This window comes from Diceros bicornis, chromosome 12 (assembly GCF_020826845.1).
Source record: "Diceros bicornis minor isolate mBicDic1 chromosome 12, mDicBic1.mat.cur, whole genome shotgun sequence".
Taxonomy (NCBI): Eukaryota; Metazoa; Chordata; class Mammalia; order Perissodactyla; family Rhinocerotidae; genus Diceros; species Diceros bicornis.
Window position 1 is genome coordinate 43,624,874 of NC_080751.1, and position 26,729 is coordinate 43,651,602.

General features: G+C 34.9%; 1 long non-coding RNA gene across 1 annotated transcript; it reads right to left on the minus strand.

Moving 5' to 3' along the window:
- On the minus strand, positions 1-26,225 carry LOC131411681 (uncharacterized). Its single transcript, XR_009221632.1, has 3 exons — positions 26,182-26,225; positions 9,986-10,101; positions 1-77 (listed from the first exon to the last, which is right to left on the minus strand). It is a non-coding gene; the product is annotated as an uncharacterized LOC131411681 (long non-coding RNA).
- Between the last annotated feature and the right edge of the window lie 504 nt (positions 26,226-26,729).

Genomic DNA, 26,729 nt, shown 5'->3' on the forward strand with positions numbered 1-26,729 from the left:
AGTGAATCACTGTAGTTGCAGGATAAGAATAGACTGGAGTGCAGCAGAGGAGTAAATCAGAAGGCTCTTACAACAGTCTAGGAAAGAAAGGATGATTGTTCAGATTAGGATACCTGCAGAATATCTGGTGTTAAGATTCTCGATATATTTTGAAATTGGAACCAACAGAATTTATGAATCAGGTGAAAGAGGAGAAAAAGAGAATCATAGATCATTCTAAGGTTTTTGGCTTGGGCAACTGGAAGGATGTCAGATAGGAACAAACTACTGAAAATACAAAAAGGAATATTTATAACGGTAAGACTATACACATGCAGAAATTATCTCTCCCCTTAAGCCTAGAAGTGTCCATTTCTGAAGCTGAAAGAAGGAACACTAGCCCTTTACTCACCCTGTGCTTGTCTTTATGCCAATTGATGACTGAGTTTTAGGAATCATGGTATCTATGTCCTTTAAACTGCTCACAGTACTTTCTCTGAAGAATAAATACCTAATAGATTTTTATTCGTTTAGCCAATGGTGATCCACCCCTAGGTGATGGGAAGGCACTGGTGATAAATTACTAACAAGATAGATAATGTGCTGCTAACCTGGAGCTCACAGTAAACAAGATAACTTGATCACATAGGACCCTTCGCTTTGACTTGACAATTCATTTAATTCCTCTACCTTTCCTGTACTGCCTGAGTGGTATCATAAAAAAGGCAATCTCCCTAATTTGGCTGCCATATCATGACTGATTCTGGGAAAGAATGCCTGTAGAATTAATATAAGTGTAGGCAATACCATATTTCTTAATATGAAACAACATAGAGAAAGGTAATCAACATTCTGTTAAGCCATTAAGGAGAATGGATGACATGAACCTATCTCAAACGACTTAGGCAAATTACTTCATTCTTTTTGAACAAGCTCTACGCATATGAGGAACATAAACATGCCTTACACGGCTACAGTAATATACAGAGTTTACAAAGAGCTTTGACCTACAAAAACTTAAAAAAGAAATGTCTTAGCCCTCAAAAGAAAGACCATAAGGAAAACATTTAGTAAAATAATAACATTCCCTAGATACTGATTTATCAAAAAGATCACTGGTGCTTCCAAATCAGCTCTTGCTGGGTCTACAGATATTAGCTAAATGATTTCCATGAAAATCAAAGGCCTTTACTGATATATTTAAGTTTTGTAGATGACTGAAAATGTTACATGCTTTAAAAAACCAACACTAAAAAAGCTATCATTAAAAACTATTATTTTCCATAGCTGCAAATCCATTTTTTCCCTGTACTCAAGACTTTAATTGTGATTTCCCCACCCTAAAGGGGACCATGAAATAATTTGATGAATTACATGCAATTTATGCATCATTTGATTATATTTTTCTGTTTCTTAGCTCAGAGGTCCTGCAGAAAGATAAAATAAAAATATTACATTTTGAACTGTCATTTGGGGAAAAATTATATGCCTAAGGGCTCTCTCCATAGAGAAGTGATGGGTTCCCAGAATATTGTTACAAGACATATTCCTTCCTCTTCATTCCCTCTCCACTCATAGCAATAACAAAAACAAAAAATAAATAAATAAATACTGCAGAAAAACCACGTGCAGAGGCATGATTTAGCCAGTTCAAGTGCAGTATGTATCATCCTACGGCACTACAGGCGTCCTTAGAAAAATGATTTTATAGTATCAGTTTCATAGTCGTGCTTCTGCTGTATGCAGCACTGCCGGGAAGCACAGCTAGCTTGGAGTGCCAGCCTGTCAGTCAAAAACCTTGATGACATGCTAAACATGTGCAGAGCACCATGGTTTTCACTACGGAGCCTCAAGGGAAATATGTATTTTTGTGAAGATGTTCCTAGAGAATACAGAAAATTCTAATGGGTAGGATAGAGAAGATATGTGGAAGAAGAGAAAGATTTTCTAGGACAGATTATTATATGAAAGCTGACACAGGATAATCTTTGGAATGGAAGAATGCAAAACTGGTTCTAATTATCCTAGGAGATATCTATGTGGTTCACGACAATAACTTGTACATTATCAGCAGCACATGTAGGTTTCAATTGGTTTTTTTGAAGGGATCCAGGCCACTGTTTTATAACATGATGCATTTGTGTATGTATGTTTGTATCTATGTATGTACACAGACCATGCAAACCAGTACAGACATTCAAGAGTCAACTGATAAGAGAATCCTGAAGCTTCTCAGATGGACAGACAAAATTAAGTCTATTCCAGAAAGGAAAGCACAAGTCTATTTTGCATGGTTTATGTCCTTATAAAGCTGAAAATCCTCTCCAGTTCCCTAAACTCAATTTCAGAGGACTATCTCTGCTTTGTTCTGGCACATTATGCTCATCACAGAATTGTGTTTTCTTCAAAGTTATTACTTGAGAGAAGAACAGATGCCAAATATAAAAAAATTAACTTCCGAATATCTCATTTTTCTCCACAGATCAAGTAAATTAACAAAAAAATTTGAATTGAAGTTTTGGATGGCATTCAATGTTCTCTTCAAATTTTAAGAATCCTGGATATCTTGCCAAGCATATAAACCAAATTGTGTTGGAACTGTAGCACTTTAATAAGAAGTCTCAGATATTGCCTCCCCCACCCCCACGTGGCAGGACTCTCGTTTATTGGAGCCATCTTTCACCAAGCTGCCAACTTCCTCTTTTGCTAAATGCTCAAGAAACTCCATCTTCTCACTGACTCTCTTCTTGAGTTCACATTTTGTTCCTCAAGGATCTAGTCTCGGAATCGGGTGAAATTTTTTCCTTTTTGCCACCCACACATCCTACACCCTCTACCTAAAATCACTTGTGAATCATCTCTACCTCTTGGAGACATTGCCATTTCTATCACTAGACAAGGGCTCTAGCTGTAAAGGCCTTTTCCTTAATTCAAATAGCAAAAACAGTGTTATTAAATTGGAGTTAGCCCAACCACAGTGAACTTCTCTTCAGACCAAACACCTATTTTATCGTGTCTGCCCTTTCTCTCTGAAAAAAATGTTAGTGTCTTTAAAAAGTGGTGACAGGTCTGGAGAAGATGAATTTCATAATATTGTGGAAAAGAACAATAATAAAAGAAATATTTCAGTTCAAGTTTTTACTGACTTTCCAGAGAATACATGAAATTAAATGAGTTATTTAAATAAAGCACACCAGGTCAATGGTTCCAGCTCATTAGCTCAAAAAACCTTTGTAAAGGAAAAAAAATATTATTTTTTTTCTTTTTAAGGCAGAAATATTGTCTCTTCAAAAGACCTCTTAAGTAGAGGACTAATGTAAAGTGTCTCAGCTTTTCTAGTTAAAAAATATACGGGGGGGGGGGGGGGCCGGCCCGGTGGCGCAAGCGGTTGGGTGCGCACGCTCCGCTGCGGCGGCCCGGGGTTCGCTGGTTCGGATCCCGGGCGTGCACCGATGCACTGCTTGGCAAGCCATGCTGTGGTGGCGTCCCATATAAAGTGGAGGAAGATGGGCACAGATGTTAGCCCAGGGCCGTCTTCCTCGGCAAAAAAAGAGGAGGATTGGCGGATGTTAGCACAGGGCTGATCTCCTCACAAAAAAAATATATATATATATACAGGGGAAGCTGGGGGCCTCCCCTTCTGCTTACAAGTCCCTCAGTCTTCCTCAAAGGCAGCTGTGAAGGGTTTTACTGAAATCACTGAGGATTCTCAGAGCACAATTCGAAAACAACAATACTAAGAGATATCAAACTTGGAAAGGCAGTATTTATGATTTGGGAACATCTCCTCACGATATATTCTTGTCCGATAATAGCTTAACATTACTTGAATATCTTCACTTCAAAAGAAGAAATATTTAAGAAAAAATGGCATTATAAACAGGTTTGCCTATCAGATTGTATATTAATATTTCTAAGTGAGGTTTAAAAACTGACTAAAGTAACTATATGTCTTTCCCACATTTAACTATATTCCATTTCAAAAGCAATAGTAAAATATGATCAGTTGCCAAAAGTATCACTTCAACTGTGGTTCTTAAAGAACAAATGCACAAGGAGATGAATAGCAACCAATAGACCCTCCTATGGAAAGAAGTTTTGCAACTGGTTTTATATTGGCACTACACAGCAGTTATGGTAATTTTCATCACTCTTACTAATGCCATCTTCTTGGAGATCACTGGGAAGCATGAAAGATGGTACTACATCTATGATTCAAATAGCATTACTTAATTTTCGTTTCTTTCTTCGGGAAAGATTTGCTTTTAAGTAAAAATTTTATTCGTTGTAGGTAGCTTCTTTTTCTTTGATAAGAAAATGTGATTTTCTTACTATGGCTCTTTAAAAAAATTTCTTTCCTACCATTTGCTTTGCTGTTTGTTTTGTTCTTGCCTAAAGACCTAGTCTTCTGTGTGAAACTTACAATGGTTCCATGTTGATTTCAGTATAAAATCAAAGGTCTCCAACTTTATTTCATGCAACTTTTGGACAAAAATGTCTCTATTATAGTTAGATTCTCTTTCATTTTTGTAGTACTGGATACTTCTCCTTCTATGGTTTTATTGGTGTACACGTGAGCCCGTTATAACAGATTACACTTGATGCTCCTTATGGAAGTTCTAAATCAAATGCCTATCCGTATTTTAGAAGCCATTTCAAAATCATGTCCTTATTAAACTTTCTCAGTCCATAGTACTCACCATGTTTTAAAACCCTATAATATTTAATCATATGATACATATGATGGGGGCAAGAGATTCACGCCCTTGTTTAAATATGTTAAAGACGATGTTCATCAAGAAGACTTAATGAAACAACTTTTGTCTGTAGAAAACAAATTCAATGTCTAGGTAGAAAATCCTGACAGAATGTCAGTGGAAACGATTAAAAAAAAAAAAAAAAACTTCATTTTAGTTTTGAGTAAGACTCAATAAATTATGAGTTTATCAACCTTTGGAAAGGGGAGCAGAAATTCCAAAGTATATGTCTATCCTTTGTAATAACATTAAACATCTGTGAGAATGAAGTTACTAGGCAGTGCTCATTTCTCAACATTTTTTTAATGAGAGTTTTGTTTATTCAGTATTAATTTTAATAGCTGATAGTTATGAGTTAGAGGCAAAGGCATCTTAAATGCTAGAGAGATATTGAATTAACCATCACTTGCCTTTCTTTGGTCTCTATGGACAAGATATCAAGGAAATGAAGACCAAATGGACAGGAAATTTCAACACAACTTCAATGTAAGTTCAATATTAAATTAAATGAAATGTAAGTTCAATAGGAGTTTAAATATAAAACAAGAAGATGTAATTATAAGGTAAAAATTGCAATAGTTACCTAAAGATCTTAAAACACATATGGCAGAAATGAATGAAATAGAGAATAGAAAAACAATATAAAAGATCAATGAAACTAAGAGTTGTGTTTTAAAAAAAGATAAAGAAAATTGGCAAGGCTTTAGCTAGACTAATTAAGGGAAAAAAAAGAGACAAGACTCAAATAAATAAAATCAGAAATGAAAGAGGAGACATTACAACTGATACCACAGAAACACGAAGGATCATAAGAGACTACTATAGACAATTATGTGCAAACAAATTGAATAACCTAAACGAAATGAATAGATTCCTAGGAACATGCAACCTGTCAAGATTGAATCATGAAGAAACAGAAAATCTGAAAGACCTATAATGAGTACAGAGACTGAATCAGTCCAGAAAAGGACACTACAAGAAAAGATAATTACAGGCCAATATCTCTGATGAACATAGATGCAAATTCTCAAAAAATACTAGCAAACCAAATTCAGGAGCTCAGTAGAAGGATCATACATCATGAACATGTGGTATTTATTCATGGGATACAAAGTTCATTCAACATATACAAATCAATAAATGTGATACACCATATTAAAAGAAGGAAGGATAAAAATCATATGATCAACTCAATAGATGCAGGAAAAGCATCTGACAAAATTCAACACCCTTTCATGATAAAAATTCCCAATAAATTAAGTATTGAATGAATGGACCTCAACATAATAAAGGCCACATATGATAAGCCTACAACTAAACATCATATTCAATGATGAAAAGCTGAAGCTTTTCCTCTAAGACCAAGAATAAGGCAAAGATGCCCACTCTCACCCCTTCTATTCAACATCCTACTGGAAGTCCTAGAGAGAGCAATCAAGCAAGAAAAATAAATAAAATGTAACCAAATCAGAAAGAGAGAAGTAAAATTGTCTCTGCAAAGGACATGATCTTCTACATAGAAAATCCTAAATACTCCACCAAAAAACTATTAGAACTAATAAATGCATTAAATAAAGTTGCAGGATACAACATCAACATACAAAAATCATTTGTGTTCTATACACTAACAACAAACTACCCAAAAAGAAAATTAAGAAAACAATCTCATTTACAATAGCATCAAAAAGAATAAAATATTTAGAAATAAGTTCAGCCAAAACTACTGATGAAATATCTATACACTGAAAACTATAAAATAATGATGAAAGAAAATGAAGATGACACAAATAAATAGAAAGATAGCCTGTGTTCATGGGTTGAAGAATTAATATTGTTAAAATGTTCATACTACCCAAAGCAATCTACAGATTCAATGCAATCCCTATCAAAATGTCAAGGGCATTTTTCACAGAAATAGAAAAAACAATCCTAAAACTTGTATGGAACCCCAAAAGACCCCAAATAGCTAAAGCAATCTTGAGAGAGAAGAAGAAAGCTGGAGGATCAGACTCACTGATTTCAAATTATATTACAAAGCAATAGTACTCAAAATAGTATGGTACTGGCATAAAAATAGACATATAGACCAATGGAGCAGAATAGATAGCCCAGAAATAAACCCACACATATACAATAAACTAATCTTTGACAAAAGTGCCAGGAATACACAATGCAGAAAGGATAGTCTCTTCAATAAATGGTGCTAGAAAAACTGAATATCTGCAGGCAAAAGATTGAAATTGGACCCTTATCTCACACCATACACAAAAATCAACTCAAAATGGATTAAAGATACAAATGTAAGACCTGAAACTGTAAAACTCCTAGAAAAAACCGTACGAAAAAGATTTTAGACATTGGTCTTGGCAATGATTTTTTGGATATGATACCAAAAGCACAGGCAACAAAAGCAAAAATAATCAAGTTGGACCACATCAAACTAAAAAGCTTCTACACAGCAAAGAAAACAATCAACAAAACAAAAAGACAACCTATGAATGGGAGAAAATATTTGCAAAAAATGTGAGGTTAATATCCAAAATATATAAGAAACTCATACCAACTCAATAGCAATAAAACAATCCAATTAACAGACGGGCAAAAGATGTGAACAGATATTTTTCTAAACAAGACATATAAATGGCCAAAAGGTATATGAAAAAAATACTCAACATCACTAATCAGCAGGGAAAAGCAAATTAAAACCACAATGAGATATTACCTCACACCTATTAGGCAGGCTATCATCAAAAAGTTAAAAGATAATAAGTGTTGGTAAGGATGTTGAGAAAAGGGAACCCTTTTATGTTGTTGGTGGGAAAGTAAATTGGTAAAGCCTTTATAGCAAAAAAGTATGAAGGTTCTTCAAAAATTTAAAAATAGAACTACCATACAATCCAGCTATCTCACTTTTAGTATTTATCCAAAGGAAAATAAATCACTACCTTGAAGAGATATCCGCCCTCTCATGTTCATTGCAGCATTATTCACAATAGCCAAGATAAGGAAACAACCTAAGTGTCCAGATGAATGGATAAAGAAAATGTGTGTGTGTGGGGGGGTGTTTATTTATCTGTCTATCTATCTATAGATAAATATGGATATAGATATAAAGTATTATTCAGCCTTAAAAAAGAAGGAAATCCTACCATTTGCAACTATATGTATGGGCCTTGAGGACGTTATGCTAAAAGAAATAAGTCAGACAGAGAAAAATACTGTATGATCTCTCTTACATGTGTAACAATATGAGGTGATAAATATGTTAGTTTCATTGTGGTAATCATTTCACAATGTATATATAGATCAAATCATTACCTTGTACACTTTAAATATATACAAATTTTGTCAATCATACCTCAATAAAGCTGAAAAAAAGCATATGTTTATTATTCATATTTAGTATATTTTTATTCCAAAATAAATTATTTCTCAAGGAAAAGTATCTTGAAATGGTAATGTGCATACTGTAAATTGATAATACAACTATGAGTTTGAATATCCATTCAAAATGACTGCAGAGTGGCTTTCTGTTAAGTCTCAAGAACCACATCTCTAAGTGAATCTCATATCTTGGTGTTACAAAAATGCGGCAAGATTTTATTTCTTTATCACTCACTTTATTGCTAATGCATGATTCTTTGACCTAAAAAAGAGCTCATAAGACATGTGTGTAATATTTAAACCTAAATAAAGTTTCTAAAAAGTCACCATTGTTATTTTAGTCATGCTTCTGTCTAACCGTGTTTGTAGTCTTCCCTCTTAAGGCAGGAATCACACCTCACACTTCAAGTTTCTTCCTCCTCCCTTCAGGGTAATGTGCTTTAAAGACTAACATCTTGGCAAGTATGTGAAATAATGAGAGCCAAATTGAATGTTTGATCTGAGCTAATAATGGAAATCAAGTACCAGAAATCTGCATCTATCTTCCCAATCTCATAACTCAACACTCTCCACTCAACCTACTAAAGGAGGATGAAGTGCTTGCAGCCCCTATTTCAAATACCTGTGCATATACTCATTTAGCCCGAGAAAAACCTTCCCACCTTTTTCTTTCTTGCTAAATATTATGTTAAGAGTCAGGTACAGCATAATCTCCAGAACCTTGCCATAACCCTCCAGTTTGGGGCAAGAAACTCAGAACTCCAGTAGCGCCTCTGCATAGCTAATGTATCAAACTTTGTTAAAATCTCACATGATTTTAAACTACTGTGGATTTCAACTGTTTGTGAAGTGCCTAGTTTTGTTTTTCTTCATATTTATTCTTCTTGGGGCTTGCTGAAATTACAAAACCTCTGAATTTATATCTTTTACCTAATTGTGAAATTTTTTAGTCATTATTTCTTCAAATGCTTTTTCTGCCACATCCACATCTTCTCTTCTTCAGGGTCTCCATTTAACGTATATTTGGCATTTTGATATTCCAATGGTCCTTACATTTCTATGCAGTTTTTAAAAATTTCTTTAACTCTATTCTCAAGATTGGAACATTTTATTGATCAAATTTATTGACTGCCATCTCTATTCTGCTGGTAAGCCCATTCAGTGAATTTTTAATTTCAGATATTATATTTTGTAGTTCTTGATTTTGTACTTAATTACTTTTTATTAGATTCTACTTCGCTGCTGAGATTTCTTATCGTATTATTTACCATGAGCACATTATCCTTGACCACATTCAGAGTGTCTATAGTAGCTATTTAAAGTCTAAAGTCTTCTTCTGTTAGTTCCAGCATCTGGGTCATCTCAGAGTTGGCCTCTGTTGACTGTATTTTGTCTTGAAAATGTGTTGCCTTCTCCTGTTTTATTTATGTCAAGTTTATTTTTATTTTTGCATCCTGTACTCTGTGAATGTAGTATCATGGGAACCCAGGATTAGTTTCTATTATTACGGAGTGCTGACATTTTTGTTTTAGTATGCAATTAACTTTATTGAATTTCAATAACTTTAATATTGTATTTCAATTAACTTTATTAAATTTCGATCTTTATCTCTTGGATAGCAATTCAAATCTCATTTTTCTCACCTTTAGCAAGGCCATTTGCTACCTGCCCCACACATGCATGGTCAGGGCTCAGTCAGAGACAGGTAGAATGTATACACTGAATTTGGGGCTCCCCTCGCCCTTGACTTCTGGTGCATCAGGCCAGAAAGTGTGGGTTACCAGTGTTTTAGATGCTGCCTGTGGCACCCTGACTGCAGCCTGACTCTGACTAAAAGCTAAAAATATAGAAAACTCACACCATACCGGTCTCTTCTTCCAAATTGTGACTCTCATCCAGAATTTCTGCTTTTGTTTACTCTTCAGAAAATTCAGGAAGTTTGGGGTCTGTGTGTGTATTTCCCAGAGCTTATAGTTGTTGTCTACAGGAGAGTAAATCTGTTAGTAATTTATTCAACCATAATGGAAACAAAACTGCCATTAGCATAATACAAATATAGCAACTTTTTGTATTGGCAAAGGAAGTTCAATATTTTTTATGCATGTGGTTGCAAAAATGCTACATTTATGTATTTATTCTGGTAGATACTTAAATCTATATCATTTATAAGTAGCATTTTTTTTTCAGGAATTCAAGGAAAATTTATAATTTAGAAGTGTATTAATATAATTATTCAATTAACTTATAAATGAGAAAATCTAATAATTTTCTAATCAAATTTCTTAATCAAAATCACAATCCTTCATGAGAGATCATAAGAATGCTTAATATTATTTCAGTGGTAAAACATTAGAAGTCTTATTATTAAATTCGAGAATGTGAAGATTATATGCACTATCCTTTCTTACTAAACCAATTCAATTAGACAAGACAAAATTTATATCTACCTATTGAAAAAAGAGGAGGCACAATTTTCAAATTTTGACTGAATATTTGTTTAAAAACCCCTAAAAATGAATTAACTAAGAAGGTATTAAGAAAAAGTATAATTTGGTAATTTAGCCAATTACTGAATGAATTTATAGAGTATGATGATTTTTAATATTGGAAATAGCCAGCGAGAAAAGATAATAAAATAATTAATCTCTCTTAAAATAGTAACATAAGAAATAGAAATTTATATCTTCCCAAGAAATGTATAGCACTTATAAAAACTCTACAAAACTTTACTGGGGGTCATTTAAACTAATTTAAGGAAGGTGAAAATTGTAAACACAGTATCCACAAAGAAATCTACAAATTTGGTGATAGCTCAACTAAATATTTCAGGAAATGTTATATATTTATTTTGTTAACTTGCAAAATAATTTTAAAGTTTACATGGAAATATACATAGGTTAGAATAGCAGGGAAAATTCTGGATAGAGAAATAATGAGGGAGAATCTGTCTTAGCAAGTTGAAATGGAGCATAAATTCCTGGAATTAAAACAATTTGCTCTTAAAGAAGAAATACACTAAATGATAGCTGGAAGAAATTAGTAATTCTCAAAATAGACCTATTACATATTATCATTCAATGCTTAGTAAAATTGGCTTTTTAACTCACTGGTGAAATTGATTTACTTTCTAAAAGTTCATGAAACAAATGACTTGCTTTTTTGGGCAGGGGGAAAAAGAAAAAAGTAGATTCATAATTCACTAACTATTCTGAAAAAAAATCCAGATAGATCAGATATTTAAATATAACTGCAGTGTGTGTGTTCGGAGTGATTGACTTTTAGCTATGTTACATATATAGATTTGTAGGAACGCTGGAAGGATATCACTGACATGAAGAGAATGTGATGTGGGCCTGCAAATGCTGCCCATCAATTATCCTGCAAATTAGGGAGCCCCATGAGCATACCTACACATTTTAAATTATATTCCAGGCATTGGGGGATTTGTTGATCAACACTGGAGCAATAATCTGGTCATCTATTACTGGAGAGGTACTAGCATCAAAAAGTGTTACCAAAGATTACAGGAAGTCTCAAATTCTGGGGGAAGGATTTGGAGGAGGAAGAGACAGCAAGGACATAGTACTTAAGATTCAAACTAAAGAATCCATTCTCAAATGGCCTAATTTATGCTTTAGGACCACGGGATTTAGGTTTCTTTTAATTCATTGAAATTTACTAGGTCAAAAGACGATTTTTTTCTCACAATGTTTTTACGTATTTGAATAAGGCAGAAGATTGCATTTCCCATTTGAAAAAAATTATCCATTCACTCTTCTTATTTTTAATTCATCTTGCAGCCCCCAAAGTTGAGTTGACCTCCTCCCTTTTTTATGCCATTGCACATAAGCACATATTTCCTATTGTTTTTGTCCCCTACCGCAATACATTTCTCTCTCTGTTCTTTGCCTTTATTCCTTTCTTTTAGTCTTAGAAGAGTGGGTTCATATTAAGTGATCTCTGCCAGCTGTTGCCATTTTCTCTCCACTGGCTTTGACCTTGAGTCTGTACAATCTGGCTTTCCTACCCAGCAATTTTCTACTCAAAAGACCTAATTATTAAAGCCAAAAATATGTTGAAAAACAATGCCTCAACCCTTCTACTATGCCTTATGATCACATTCTTCACAGCTATTTACAGTACATGAATCATCTTTTTCATCCTTTTTAAGCAACCCAACACTCTCTACGTACAACTCTCCCATCAGTGATAATAACCCCCAACCAATTAAACTGTTCTGCAAATTGTCAGTATTCATGTCTGAAATATTCTGCCAAATTTCATATTTAAAAGAGGGAAGTCAGATTTTTCAAAGAAAAAGATGGCCAAGAAGGAAACAAATGTGAGTAGGAAAGAAGGCAAATAAAGAAAAACTTGCTAGTTGCATCCTGACCGCTGTGTGTCGGCTTCTACTGCCCTGCATCGGCACATTAATTATGCCAGTGTTTTTAAGCCTATGGTCTTCCAGTCAAGATGACTTTTGCAGAGATTGCATTCTTGTAGCCTACGTTAAGAATTTTTTTTTTCGTTTTCAAAATATCAAAGTAAGTAGTAATAAGTATTGATAAAAATTTTGAAATTATACATGTCCAGCACCACAATCTTCTGGAGATTCTAATAGTTCCCCATTTCCATGGCAAAGTGAGCATATTCCCTTTCCCTGGAAAGGGAAAGGCCAACTTACAAGTAACATACCAAAGTTGAAATCCACAAAGTTTATAGAAATGTGGACTGGGCCAAAGCTCAATGAAGGCATGAGACGGAAAACTCAACATTGACTGTTTTCAAATTGCATAATGAACGAGCTTTTCCAGTAAATTTCAGAATACCTAATCAACTCTTGTTAATATATTTGTAATTGGGAGAACCACCCTGAAAAACCCAAATCATTATCACCAGTATATGCATAAACCTCATGGACTTCCTTCCAAAAACGACATCGCCAATGTGTAGGACTTGAATCAATTGGAGAGACAAAGTATTCAAGTAGACCATAGCTCTGGGCAGAGACAGACAAAATCTAGGCAGGAACCCAGCACTACCACAATGGAGCAGAGAAGAGACATCAGACGCAGCAAATGCTCTTGTGTGCCATCAAGCTCCCTTCTTTCATATGAAGGCCCTCATTCTTCCCAGCCACCAGACATGATTCCTGTTGATGGTTTACAGCTGAGCTCCTCCTCATACATTGCCTCAGGATGAAGGGATATGCCTTGCCAAGTTTATGCCTTTTCCCTGGTAGCCTACTACCAGTGACTCTTGATGTGGAAGTACAAAGACCCAGTTTCTTGCCTCAAGTTGGGATAACTCTAAAAGACAAGTCAAGCTCCAGAGTTCACTGTGGAATGGGCTGAGGCCTTTGTTGCAACTGCATCATAGTTGAGGTTCTCCATGAACGTTATCCTGCTTTTCTTACTTCCTCCCTATCAGGTGTTGTCACCAAGCTCACTGTTAAGAACTGAATGCTTGTGTCCCCACCCAAATTCATATGTAGAAATCCTAACTGTCAATGTGATGGTATTAGGAGGTGGGGCCTTTGGGAGGTGATTAGGTCATGAGGGTGGACCCTTCATGAATGGGATTAGTGCTCTTAGAAAAGAAACTCCAGAGAGCTCTTTGACGATTCCGCCATGTGAGGACACAAGGAAAAGATAGCCATCTATGAACCCAGAAGCGGGCACTCACCAGACACCACATCTACTGGTGCCTTGATCTTGAACTTCCCAGCCTCCAGAACTGTGAGAAAGAAATTTATGCTGCTCATAAGCCACCCAGTCTATGATATCCTATTATAGCAGCCTGAACGGACTGAGACAAATACTCTCCAATAAACTTCCTTCACACTAATCTGTCTCAGAGTCTGTTTCCTGGGGAATCCAAGCTAAGATACATGGGTTAGATTCCAGTTCTATGGTGGGTCAGAAGAATGTTAGAGATCATCTAATCAATTTCCTTTTGCAGAATCCAGGCACAAGTCCAATTCAGGACCAGTGGTTTCTGCCTAATAATCTGGGACTCATCCCCAGAGCACCCATCTCAGAAGGGCTGGAAAGAGATTGTATAAGGAGAATCAATAGGGAAAAGGAAAGTCAGTTGATCTTGTCCATTCTTTGGAGGTATATGTGTCACACAGTTCCAAAAGAAATTGAGTCCTGAACATGACATTGCCTCTTGCTAACTATGTGATTAAAAGTGACTTCTGTGATTGCTGGTTTTCTCGTCTGCAGTGTGGGGATACAAAAGATGATTTTGAGTACCATATGAGGTAATATCTGTGAAGTGCTTAGCACAGTGCCTCATACAGAAAACAAAAAGAAGCACTTCCTTTTATGTTTACAACTGTTACCTCATTTAATTCTCCACATAATTATGTATGGTAGCATCTTTTGTCTCCAATGATAAGTATGTAAGTAGCATTAGAATGATGGAAAGAAAGAAAGCAAAAGATAAGCAATAGTCAGTAGATCATAGTTTGGGAGGATGGAGAGATCAAATGGCCCAGAAGGATAAGTAGCTTTAATGGGACAGAGCAGGAGTTAGAACAGAGGTCTGCTAGGACTCTTGTCCTACTCCATGCTCTAGTATTCAATAAATACTTGATTCACTTACAGATTCACCATATGCGGCAAAAAAAAGAAAAACTTCCCTCATGGGCAAAAGTTTAAATGGAAATGGTTTAGCAGAAATGAAATAAAAACCTCTAAAGAAAATTATTTGCATAATTGGGGAGTAGGAGCTTCTAGAACTGTTTTCTTACGAATTTTCAGCCTCCATAATTCTATACTTAAAAGACAACTATTAGTCACCATACCCATACTTTGAAAAATATGATACTGTGTGGAAGTGTTGGTTTTTTCTAACAAAATATTCTCTTGCTTGAGTGGTCGTTAACTGAAAAAGACATGGAAGCTCTTATCAATTTTTATTTGTATAGTAACTGAGAAGGAGGGAATTCAACTTTCTTTTTTTTTAAAGAAATTCTTTTTTTTTTTTTAATTTCATTTATTTATTTATTTTCCCCCAAAGCCCCAGTAGGTAGTTGTATGTCATAGCTGCACATCCTTCTAGTTGCTGTATGTGGGACCTGGCCTCAGCATGGCCAGAGAAGCGGTGCGTCGGTGCGTGCCCGGGGTCCAAACCCGGGCCACCAGCAGCAGAGCGCACGCACTTAACCGCTAAGCCACAGGGCCGGCCCGGGAATTCAACTTTTTCAGTTTTTTATGAAGGGTGCCCTACTTGTAGTTTATTATCAGTGTATTTCGTGATTGTTCTGTATTAATGGAGTAGGAGATAATCTGTTCTCTTTTTAGAATTATACCTTGATGGCTAGTTATTCTAGGGAACAAATAACTTTTTCACGTTTTCATCCTGATAGCATTAAAAAAACTGGGACATACTGGGAGTTAACTCAGTCACCTCATTCTTCCCATCCTGTGTTCCTCTAGTGAATTACCTTTGTTTTCATCATTGTAGCAGGAAGAGCATAATAATACAAGGTGACATCAGTAATGTCACTGGCTGGTCATCCAGACAATGTCTTCTGGCAACCCCTTGGTGATACGATATCAATTCTGCATCTAGCCTTCAGTTTCATGAGTTTGTAGCATTTGTCAGTATCACTAAGATGATCAAAGTCAGGGAGATGGACTTACATTAACCAAAATCTCAACAGAATAAAATGTACATGTACTGTTTACTATTAAAAAATAGAATCATCAAGTAGAATGGAATGCTCAAATGAGCCTTATCTTTTTATTCACTCTCAGAAAGTTGCATCTAATAATAATAAGAAAGTTGTTTTTAATTAAAATAGGGCGATGGAGTGAGATACTTTCAGTGGATTTGACGTCAGGCTTTAATGGTCTGTTGCATTCATCTGCATGGTGAATACTTACACTAAAGAGACCATAAGCTAATGACCATTGTCCAGAGGACTCCCACCGTGGGACATTGAGAAATGAACTGCCAGCTGCTCTTTCTGTCTCTGGCATTTCAGTTTCCAATCAACCATCTACCTTCAGTGGATATCCTTTTCCTTTTAATTTATTAATAGCATTGTCTTAGTCAAAGTTTAAACAGGAAATGTAGTCATATTTTGATAGAAACTACACCCTCATCTCTTGATTAGGACCACCTATTTCCAAGAAATAATTACTTAGGTGGGTGTTTTTCCATATGGCTGACTTCATCCATTTACATATTGATTTTCTGCAATCTATTCTCAAAAGTTTAACAAAGTTCTAAGTTCTGAAGAAAATTTGTGCCATTATATTACTCTTAGAATGTAATTGAAGAGTCGATTCCTTTGTCTATACCTCTTGTGGTTTATTGTGTATACTACCTTGTAGTAACTTTAAATTCTGTTTATATATTCTATGTTTTAAATATATCAATATATCATCTATAACATGGTTCAAAAATCTAAAAAAAAATTCAAAATATGGAGAGAAATATCACCTGCTCACCTTTGTCCTTCACTTTTCCTTTTCCCACTACTTCCATCCTACAAACACCAGTTAATTTCTTCTTCTCCTTCCATTGTTATAGATAGATAGATAGATAGATAGATAGATAGATAGATAGATAGATAGATAGATAGATGGATGGATACATAGATAGATAGATAGATAGATAGATAGATAGATAGATAGATAGACAGACAGATAGATAGATGATAGATAGATACATAGATGGATGGATGGATAGATAGATAGATAGATAGATAGATAGATAGATGGATGGATGGATGGATAGATAGATAGATAGATAGATAGATAGATAGATAGATAGATAGATAGATAGATAGATAGATGGATGGATGGATGGATGGATGGATGGATGGATGGATGGATGGATGGATGGATGGGTAGATGGGTAGATAGATAGATAGATAGATAGATAGATAGATAGATAGATAGATAGATACATAGATACATAGATAGATAGATAGATGGATGATAGATATAGATGGAAACAAATGTGAATATGTATTGGCTTAGTTTCCTTATTACACAAATGCTACATTACTGTACACACTATTCTGTACCTTCTTTAAAATTTAATAAGATACTTTGGAAAGCTTTCCAAATCAGTGCATAGAGAACTACCTACTATTTTTTCCAGCTATATAGTAATCCAATGTATTGATGTACCATAATTTTTTCAACTAGTTCTTTATTAATTTTTAGTTTTTTCCACTCTTTTACTTTAACAACAACATGACAACAAATAGCCTGAACATGTGTCATTTTGTCCTCGTGCAAATACTAATTGACTTGCTATTCCAAAGGACATATGTCAATGTACGTTAGCACATATTACCAAATTTTCCTCCATATAGGTTGTACCATTTTATACTCCCATCAGTAATTTATCAAAGTATATTTTGCCAGAGGATGTCACCAACTTCTCATTTTTGCCAATTTATGTGAAAATGACATCTTGTTGAAATTTTAATTTACTTTTTTCTGTAAGATTAGGAGAAGAATTAAATTTATTCATTGAACAAATTATTGAGTCCTTACTCTGTGCCATCCTTATTCTAGGTGATGGAAATATAAAAGTGAACTGAATAGAAAAAAATTCTTATATGTATATGATTATATATATAATCACATATGTATAGTAAATTATATGTTATATTAGATGGTGATAATTGTTAGGAAGAAATAAAAATAGAATAAGGTGAAGGAGGAATGAGAGTTAAGATAAGCTTCACTAATAGAGTTACATTTGAGCAAAAACTTGAAGATGAGGGAGTAGCCTAAGCAGATATCTGGGGGAAGTGAGTTCCAGGTAGGAGGAAGAACCAGGGCAAAATTCTCTCTATGGAAGAATATCTGGCACTGTGGAGGAATACCAGGAGTTCAGTGCGACTGGAACAGAATTGGAGATGGGACGAGTGGTAGAAATTGTCAGAGTGATGAGAAGCCAGAATGCATAGGACTTTGGCCTTCATTCTGGATGAAATGGAAATCCACTGAGGAATTCCTGCAAAAGAGGGATATGATCTGACACAGTTTTAAGAGGATTCCTCTAGTTGCTATTAAGATTAAACCATACAGAGAAAGGGTGGAAGCAGAAAGACCGGCTAGAAGGCTAAGACAACAATCCTATCAAGAGATGATGGCAGCTTGGTCCAGGGAGGTAGTGGTAGAACTGGGTTGTCAGATTCTGGATATATTTTGAAAATATAGCAAACAAGACTTACTGAATGATTGGATATGTGATGTAAGGAAAATAAAAAGGTAAATTATTACTCCAAGTTTTCTGGCCTGCACAACTAGAAGGGTGGAATTGTCATTACCTGGATTATTTTTAAGACCTCTTTGAATTTTCTTTTTTTACTGAATTCTCTATTTGTATTTTTTGCTTATTTTTCTGTTGTGATTCTGATCTTTTGCTTGAAGTTTTCTGGATTATCTACCTATTTATCTATCTATGGAAAATTATTCCTTCATGGATAGTATGAGTTCAAAGCATATTACACCAATTTATATTTTTCTTTGCTCCTGTCATTTTTGATATATTTTAGTTTTCTTTTGTTTGCTTATCTTAAGGCATGCAGATGTCCTTTTTAAAATTACTTGAACGTATCTATTTTAATGGTTCCTGAATTTAATGGCTCCATTTTAATGGCTCCTGAAATATTATTCTTGCTCCAAGGTTAGGAATACATTCTTTTATGGTCTCATTTTATGGTTTTATTTTTTTACATTTGCATCTTTACTCCACTAGAAATTTATCCTGGTGAAAGATGGAAGGTATAAATCTGACTATGCCGAGATGACTATCAGGTGTCCTATAACCACTTACTGAACGAACTTTCTTTTCTTAACTGATTGCATATGCTGCCTTTCATAACTTAGATTCCTAAATGCACTTGGGTCTATTGCTGGCATTTCTATTCTATTCCTTTGGTTTTCATGTCTGTTCATGAGACATGGCCATAACGTTCTATTCATTTAGACTTTATAATTATTTTAATAAATGGTAGAACTAAGCCCATTTCCCTGATCTTCATTTTCATAGTTTCCAGACTATTTCTGTTACTTTCTCACTTGATCTTTAGAGGCATCTTCATTGTTGGCCAAAAAAAAAAAAAGAAGAAGAAGAAAAGTGTTGATATCTTATCTAGATCATGTTAAAACTATAAATTGACTCAGAGAAAACTTGCATATCTTTTAAGCCTTCCTATCAGAACATAATCTGATTATGTTCTGGGGGGGAGTGTATAATAAACATTTCTCCACATGGATCTTGTGCTTTTCTTATTAAGCATATTAATTATTTTTATCGTTCTGTTGCAATTGTAAATGAGGGCAATTTTCTTTTATTGTATACCATCTAAGTGCTTTCTGTTTTATGTGTATGAATGGAATTGATTTCTATATATTGATTTTGTACTCTATTATATTATTGCATTTTTGTATTGGTTGTATAGTTTTTCAATGGATTCTATGGTGGGTTTCAGTTTTAGAATAATTTGAAGTGCAAAGAGTGACAGTTTAATCTCCTCCTTTCCTAGTTTACGTCTAATTTATTATCTAATATTTTCAGTAAAATTAAAAAAAAAAACAATAGTTGTGAGAGTGAGCAGCCCTGTAATCTCACCCTCCTGTTGCCATGTTATAGAAGACTATAAGTTAAATGGGGCATTATGTACTTCTATAGCATTGAGGAATACTCTTTCAGAAAATTCATCACAGTAATAATTATTTGTTCACTGTCTATTTTTCCTTCTATATTGTGAGGTTTGTAAAAGCTGTATTTTGTCTACGTTCAATTATTATATCCCCAGATACATAGTATTCCTGATAAATATACATTAAATGAATGGTTAGACAATTTAACAAAGATTATACATCTCTGCTTAAAGAACTTGTATAGCAATATTTAAACACCTTTTTGTCTCTACATGTACCTGCTTCTCAGTTTGAGACAGTGTGCTGTAGTAGACAGAACAAAGGGTTCAGAGCCCCACAAACCTCATTCTTCACCCTCTAGTGATGTGATCTGAGGGCACCTCTCAATCTTTCTAATACTCAATTTGTGAAATGCAAATAACATATCATCAAAGAGTTCCTCTGAAGAACAAATGAATTGCATGTGGAACGATGGTCACCAAATTCTAATTCCTCCCCTTCTCTTTGAACACATGTTCTTCAGGGGAATATTGATTATATGTGATGGTACTTTTATTCTTTTTCCCTGCAGGTATTAATTGCTGGCCTTTTGTCAATGTTGAAGTAAACTCTCCTCCTGTATCTCACCCTTTCTCATGGGAATAGCTTTTCCTTCCTCCTCTTCTGAGTATGCAATTTAGAGTTCTCTTGCATTGCATCGCTTTGTACCTGTCTGACTCAGATTTCTATGTATTCTCCACTCCTTCTATTTATTGAGGACATTATTAATAATAAATCTCTTCTCAAAAAAAGGAGTATTTCACTGTGATTCATTTACCTGAACACTCCCATTTGGGATTCAAAAAGGAATCTCAAGACAAAGAAGCCCCTTTCTACCCATTTTTTGAGGAAAAGATGGATAGTTAATATGAAGAAAACAGTGACTTGACTTGTAGGCAGTACTATCAGTGACCAGATATTTCAATTTCGTGAGGCATTTCTTTTTCATTTCAATAAGGACTAAAACAGAAGTAAGGAAAAACCATGCTCATGAAATCATATTTCAACAGGCCAACTTTGGGGAGATGACACTATCTCACCCAGCTTCTCATCCAGCTCTGATCCACAGGTTAACAGCCACGATAATTAATTCTTCATAGGAGGCATTTCTACCTATTGCTACTGATTGCTCTCCGAGAATTGGAAATAGCAGCCTCACTACCATCTTTCAAAGACAGAACACAAAGCTGAATTGATTTAAAAGAAGCCTGACTACATGAAAGTCTGAGAAATATAACACAGTCATCATTCTTCTCAGCAAATTGCTGATTGCTCAGTAAAACTTGCAGGGGGTGGGAGGTGATGTTTCCAGGCTACAGTAATTAAGGTAGAATGGTTTGGAGAAACGACTGGAAAGCTATGATGAAAGGCCAGGAGCATTGTGGCTTTATTAGGAAAATGCCAACCAGTGCTAACAGCATCTGGAAAATAAGATTACCATTTTTATGCTGGGCTCCAGGGGAAGAAAATAGCCAATTAAAACATTCAGTACTAGGAGTACCATGCTGGGCATTTAGTTAAAAGATATGCTCAGAGATTATTCTATCATTCAGCACATTGCCCTTGAACCAGCCTAATGTCCTAATCATCATAGTGTGGGGAGGAAGGGGGGTGCACAACATTTTCTTCTGGAAGAGGGACACACCCATAGTTTGAATCAGAGTCTAGGATTTATATTTTAGTATTTTTATATTTTTTATTTTACGTGTATTTTATATTAAAGTAAATCAGTAGGGAGGAAATTGTGAAAATAAATAAAAGAAGGTGTATAGAATGGAAGAGAGAAAAGGGGGGAGAAATGGAGGGAGAGAGGAAGGAATATTTCAAGTAGATGCCATTCAGGAAATACCTGTGGTGAAGTTCCATCACTTTTTCTTCTAACCAAGGCTAAGGGGCTTTTTCTTTGAGTGTCTCCCATATAATCATTTGCAAAAATGTCAAAACTCTCCCTGTCATTATTTGACCTTTATGGATGCTTCATGAAGAACTTAACACAGTTTTCTTTCTGCATATTTCTTTCTGCTTTTCTGTGTTCTACATTAGGCAGGCTGAATTACATGAGAAGAGATAATAAAGAAAATTAAGAGAGCAGTTTCTGTCCCTGACAAGTGAATGACCTTCCTGTTTTTCTGTTTCTTCGTAAGAAAATTTCATTGATAAAATTAGTCATGTGGACTTGTCACAGTAACTCTGTTGCCCCCCTCCATCCCCCGGCCCTCGTGCAGGTGCACCCACCATGCCCAAGCTCCATGGGAGGTTGTGATTTTATTCTTCTTTGCCTCACTTCCTATCATTCCAGTTCCCTAATTCCGCTCCTACCTTCTCATGTTAGAAATGCAAATAATTGTTGCGCTCCATAGTAAACCCCACATAAACTTTATTAATTCCTGAAGTAATGATATATCCTTCAAATTCATATACAGGGTCATGAAGTAAATTAGTATGAGGTGTGTTATTTCAGGTGAATTAACATACTTTCTCAGAGTCCACCATCAGATTGAAATTCCAGCTTCTATATTTGTCCAGACCTCTCCTGCTTGCATGTAAGTTGGAAAGACAATTGATATGATGCAGCCTAAAGCATGTTTTGCTTAATAGTGCTTTGTTTAAAGTATTTACACTTGTGTTGAGAGAAATTTAAGAACACTGATAAGCAAGAATCGAAGTGACTAAAACAACACATAGAAATGAGTGACTTAGATGTCTTGAAATGTGCTGGGAAGCCAACATACAGGTCAACAGAGGTTATGAGAGTTGAGTACCCAGAATATTTTAGGCTCCAGAAATGTCAACCTTCCTTTCCCTCCATCTCATTGCTATTAGCCTCCTGGATTTTGCAACTTCGACTTTGCTTTCCCTCACTTGTCTATGCTAGGAAGTATGTTTACGGCAACCAACAGAAATGACAAAACACTACCCTTACTGTTTTGCAATCCTTCACTTACTCTTTTCATTACATCTGTAATGAAATTTTCATTTTCATTAGAAAATTCCTCAGTTCATATTCCCATCACTTAATTTTCATTGGGCTGTGAAAGCTCAGAGTGAAATGGCACAAAATTAAATAATAGCATATAAGAAATAAAAGATATGTTAGTCGAACCTCCAGCTGACTGTCTAATCCCTGTCCCTTTTGTACAATCTGAAAGAGAGTCACTCAGCCTCTGTTGGATTACTCTCATTCAGTGACCAGAAGCTCCCTTCCTCACATGACCACCTACTCAATTCTTAGTCAGTTTTAGCAATAAATAACTTTCTATTTCATTAAACTAAATGTTGCTTCTCTCTAGCTCTTATTCAGTGGTCTGTTTCTTTACGTATAATATTTTTTTCAAATATTTGAAGATAGCTACCACGAGTCCTCTAAGATTTCTTCAGGCTGAAGGCCCCAGATCTTCCCTTGTTCGTATGCAAAATGTCATTAAGTCTGTTCTCGTCCAGTGTACAATGTTAATCCTAAAAATATGGCCACTAGAAATCAACACCAACTCCCAGGGCTGTGTCACTGCTAAGTGTAGTTGAATTCTTATTTCTCATGATCTGAGCACTAAAGCCCTGTAAATTCCACCTAAGACTGGGTAATAAAATTAGCAGACATAATTACATGTGATATAGGTTTATATGAAACTTGTATTCAATTAAAATTCAGCATATTATACACATTTTATAAAATCCACAATTATAAAAAATATTTTAAGATAAATGATGAATGTTTTCCTTTAGATATGATATTTATCTGATAAAGCAGACGTCCATTGAAAAAAGACTTTCTTGGATTGGAAGAATGTTCTCCCCATAAAAATTTTATTTAATTTTACCTACCACTTGAAGGAAAAAAAAAATTTCCCTTCTTCTCACAAATTCACAAACATAAATTGTTAATATATTTAGATAAATACCTAAATGTAAAAAAAGTCTATTGAATACGAGCAGAAAGTATAGGAAAATGTGTTTATGATTTAGGGTAGGAAAGAGAGGGATTCTTAGTGACAAAATAAAAGGTCATTAAGGAAGGAATGAACAAATATAGCTACAACAGATTTTTAAAGCTATGTAACCCAAAAGATGATTAAACTTTAAAAGTTAAAAAGTATGAATTTATTTATATATGTAGATATATATAACAGGCTATATTCAATATGTAAATGAAACAATATATAAAGATCTCCCATAAGTCAATAAGAAAAAAAGACACAATAAAAAATGGGCAAATGAACAGGAATTCACAAGAAAATAAATATAGCCAATAAATATAGGATAAACCAATTAACATCTCTAGTAATTAAGATAATGCAAATTAATGCAAGTATTGGGTACTGAGTTATATTCCACAGTACAGTGAAAAAAAAAGTTTGATAGTAAGTAAGAGCCAGAGTAAGGGGACACAATAACTTTTTTTGTAGTTTGCATACTGTGAATTGGAATAGTCATTTTTGATGGCAAATTAGCAATAAGTATTAAAATTAAAAATTGCCATAGCTCAATTTAAAATTGTCCTAGCATTTATCATAGAAAAACTCACTTGTGTACTAGGAGATTGTACATTGTAATACTTTTGTGACAGCACAATAAAAGAGAGAGAAAGAAAGAGAGGTTGAAATGGGAGATAGGCAAAGACAATCCACCATAAGTATAATTGTTTAGCCTGAAGAAAAAAAAACAAAGCAATGGAACAGAAAAATATTTAAAACTATAATCAACGAAAATTTTGCAGAAATAAAAGAAGACCTAAATCTACATATTGAAACAGTCAGGTGAATAGCTCAGAAAATTAACCCCAAACCAAGGCATATCCTAGCATGATTAGAATACTCAATTCAGCATTAGTGATGCAGAAAGGTCATGCCAGAATCAAGTTAGTATGGCTATTACTCTCATATGTACCCACATCTCTGACAAAGTACAAGTTGATTCTGAGGAAGAAAGTGTGGATAAAATTGGTCAAGTATAAAAACAGAATTAAAATGCACACATCACTACTGACTCATCAAAGAAAATTTTCACATGCTAAAAAGAGATGAAGATGATTCAAGATGATCAGAGCTTCTTAGTGCTCCTAATTCTGTTTCCCTTTGGAGATATTCTGTCTCTAGCTGAAGAAATCAAAAATATATGTAAGTGATCTGTTCTTTATTTTTCTTTGATGTGAAAAGCAGATGGCTTAACCCCAAAGATAGTTTAACTTGCCTCAAAATTTTGTTTTAAAAAATGCTTGAGTGCGTCAAAAATGCACACAGATGATTAAAATTTGATGGAAGATGTGTTCTTCTTATATAGTGTATCCACACACAGATAGATGTAATAGTGTGACTCATCAGTATTCTACGGCTAGAATGTGTGTTTCTTTATAAGTGCACGTGTCTGTATGACTAAATCATTCTGCATAACATGTGTATTGCCTCTGTCCTTCTTGCAGAAACGTTTCATAGTTCTTAGTTAACACAGCTCTTGATATACTTTAAGATAATTAAGACTTAAGATGTTTGTCCTTTTCTGAAGGATTTGTATTCTAATAGGGATCTTTGATAAAGGTCAAAAACTTTTTTGTGCGTGTGTGAGGAAGATCAGCCTTGAGCCAACATCCATGCCAATCCACCTCATTTTTTCCCCCAAAGCCCCAGTAGATAGTTGTATGTCATAGCTGCACATCCTTCTAGTTGCTGTATGTGGGACGCCACCTCAGCATGGCTGGACAAGTGGTGCATCAGTGTGCGCCTGGGATCCAAACCCAGGTCGCCAGCAGCGGAGTGTGTGCACTTTACCGCTAAGCCACGGGGCCGACCCCCAAGGCCAACAACTTTTAAGATCCAAATAGTTATCCCAGTGAAATACTGGACACAGAAATGAATGGGTGGAAAGAGAAGCATATTTTTAGCCAGAAGTTGCTTCCCTTTTACTCCTTCACTCAGAAGGCATTATTAACTGCTTGCTAAGATGTCTGGTCCCATTTAGAAGAGTCAAGATTTGACTCTTGTTAGTTTTAGTAAAAAACCAACATCAGGTAATAGCAGTTTGTGTTGAGCTGAGCTCTTAATAGTATAACTACTGTTTCATAAACTTACTAAAATTAATGGCACTGTCCTATTTAAGAATGCTTTCAACACTGGTACTAAATTATATTTTAACTATAATCCTTTAGGCAGTATCCATGTACGTAGCTATTGTTCCTAGAGCCTAAAGTAAATAAAATTGAAAATTTAAGTGAAATATAAAAGGGTTATGAGAATGTATCGTGTCCACCATTGGGGCTAATTGTTCTCTTAAATATTATCTCGTTTCCTTTGCATAAAATCTTAAAAGTATGCATTATTATCCCCAGTTTCAGAGATGTAAATTGAGGTTTTAGTCATTTCAATAGAAAATTAATATTTACCAACCTTCACTTTTAGTTTCAACCTTGGAAGGTCACCTGGAAATTCTGGAAAAGAAATGCTGAATGTCATATATACATAAATACATAAAAAGTACTTGCTCACAAATCTGTTAGAATTAGCAATGAAAGGAACAGAAAGGAGTGCCATTCATTGGATACATAGGCTCAATGGAAATCTACAAAGTAGAAGTTTTCTTAAGGCATATTTATTTTTTAAGTAAAGATTGTATATATTTAAAGTGTACAACATGATGTTTTGATATATATATACATATATATATATATATATATAGTGGAATGATTGCTACAGTCTAGTTAATTAACATATCCATCCCCCCACATAGGTACCATATTCTTTCTGTGTGTCATGAGAGCACCTGAGATCTACTCTATAGCAAATTTCCAGCATGCAGTACAGTCATGTGCTGCATAACAACGTTTTGATCAATGACAGACTGCGTATATGACAGTGGTCCCATAAGACTGGTACCATATAGCCTAGGTGTGTAGTAGACTATACCATCTGGGTTTGTGTAGGTACACTCTGTGATG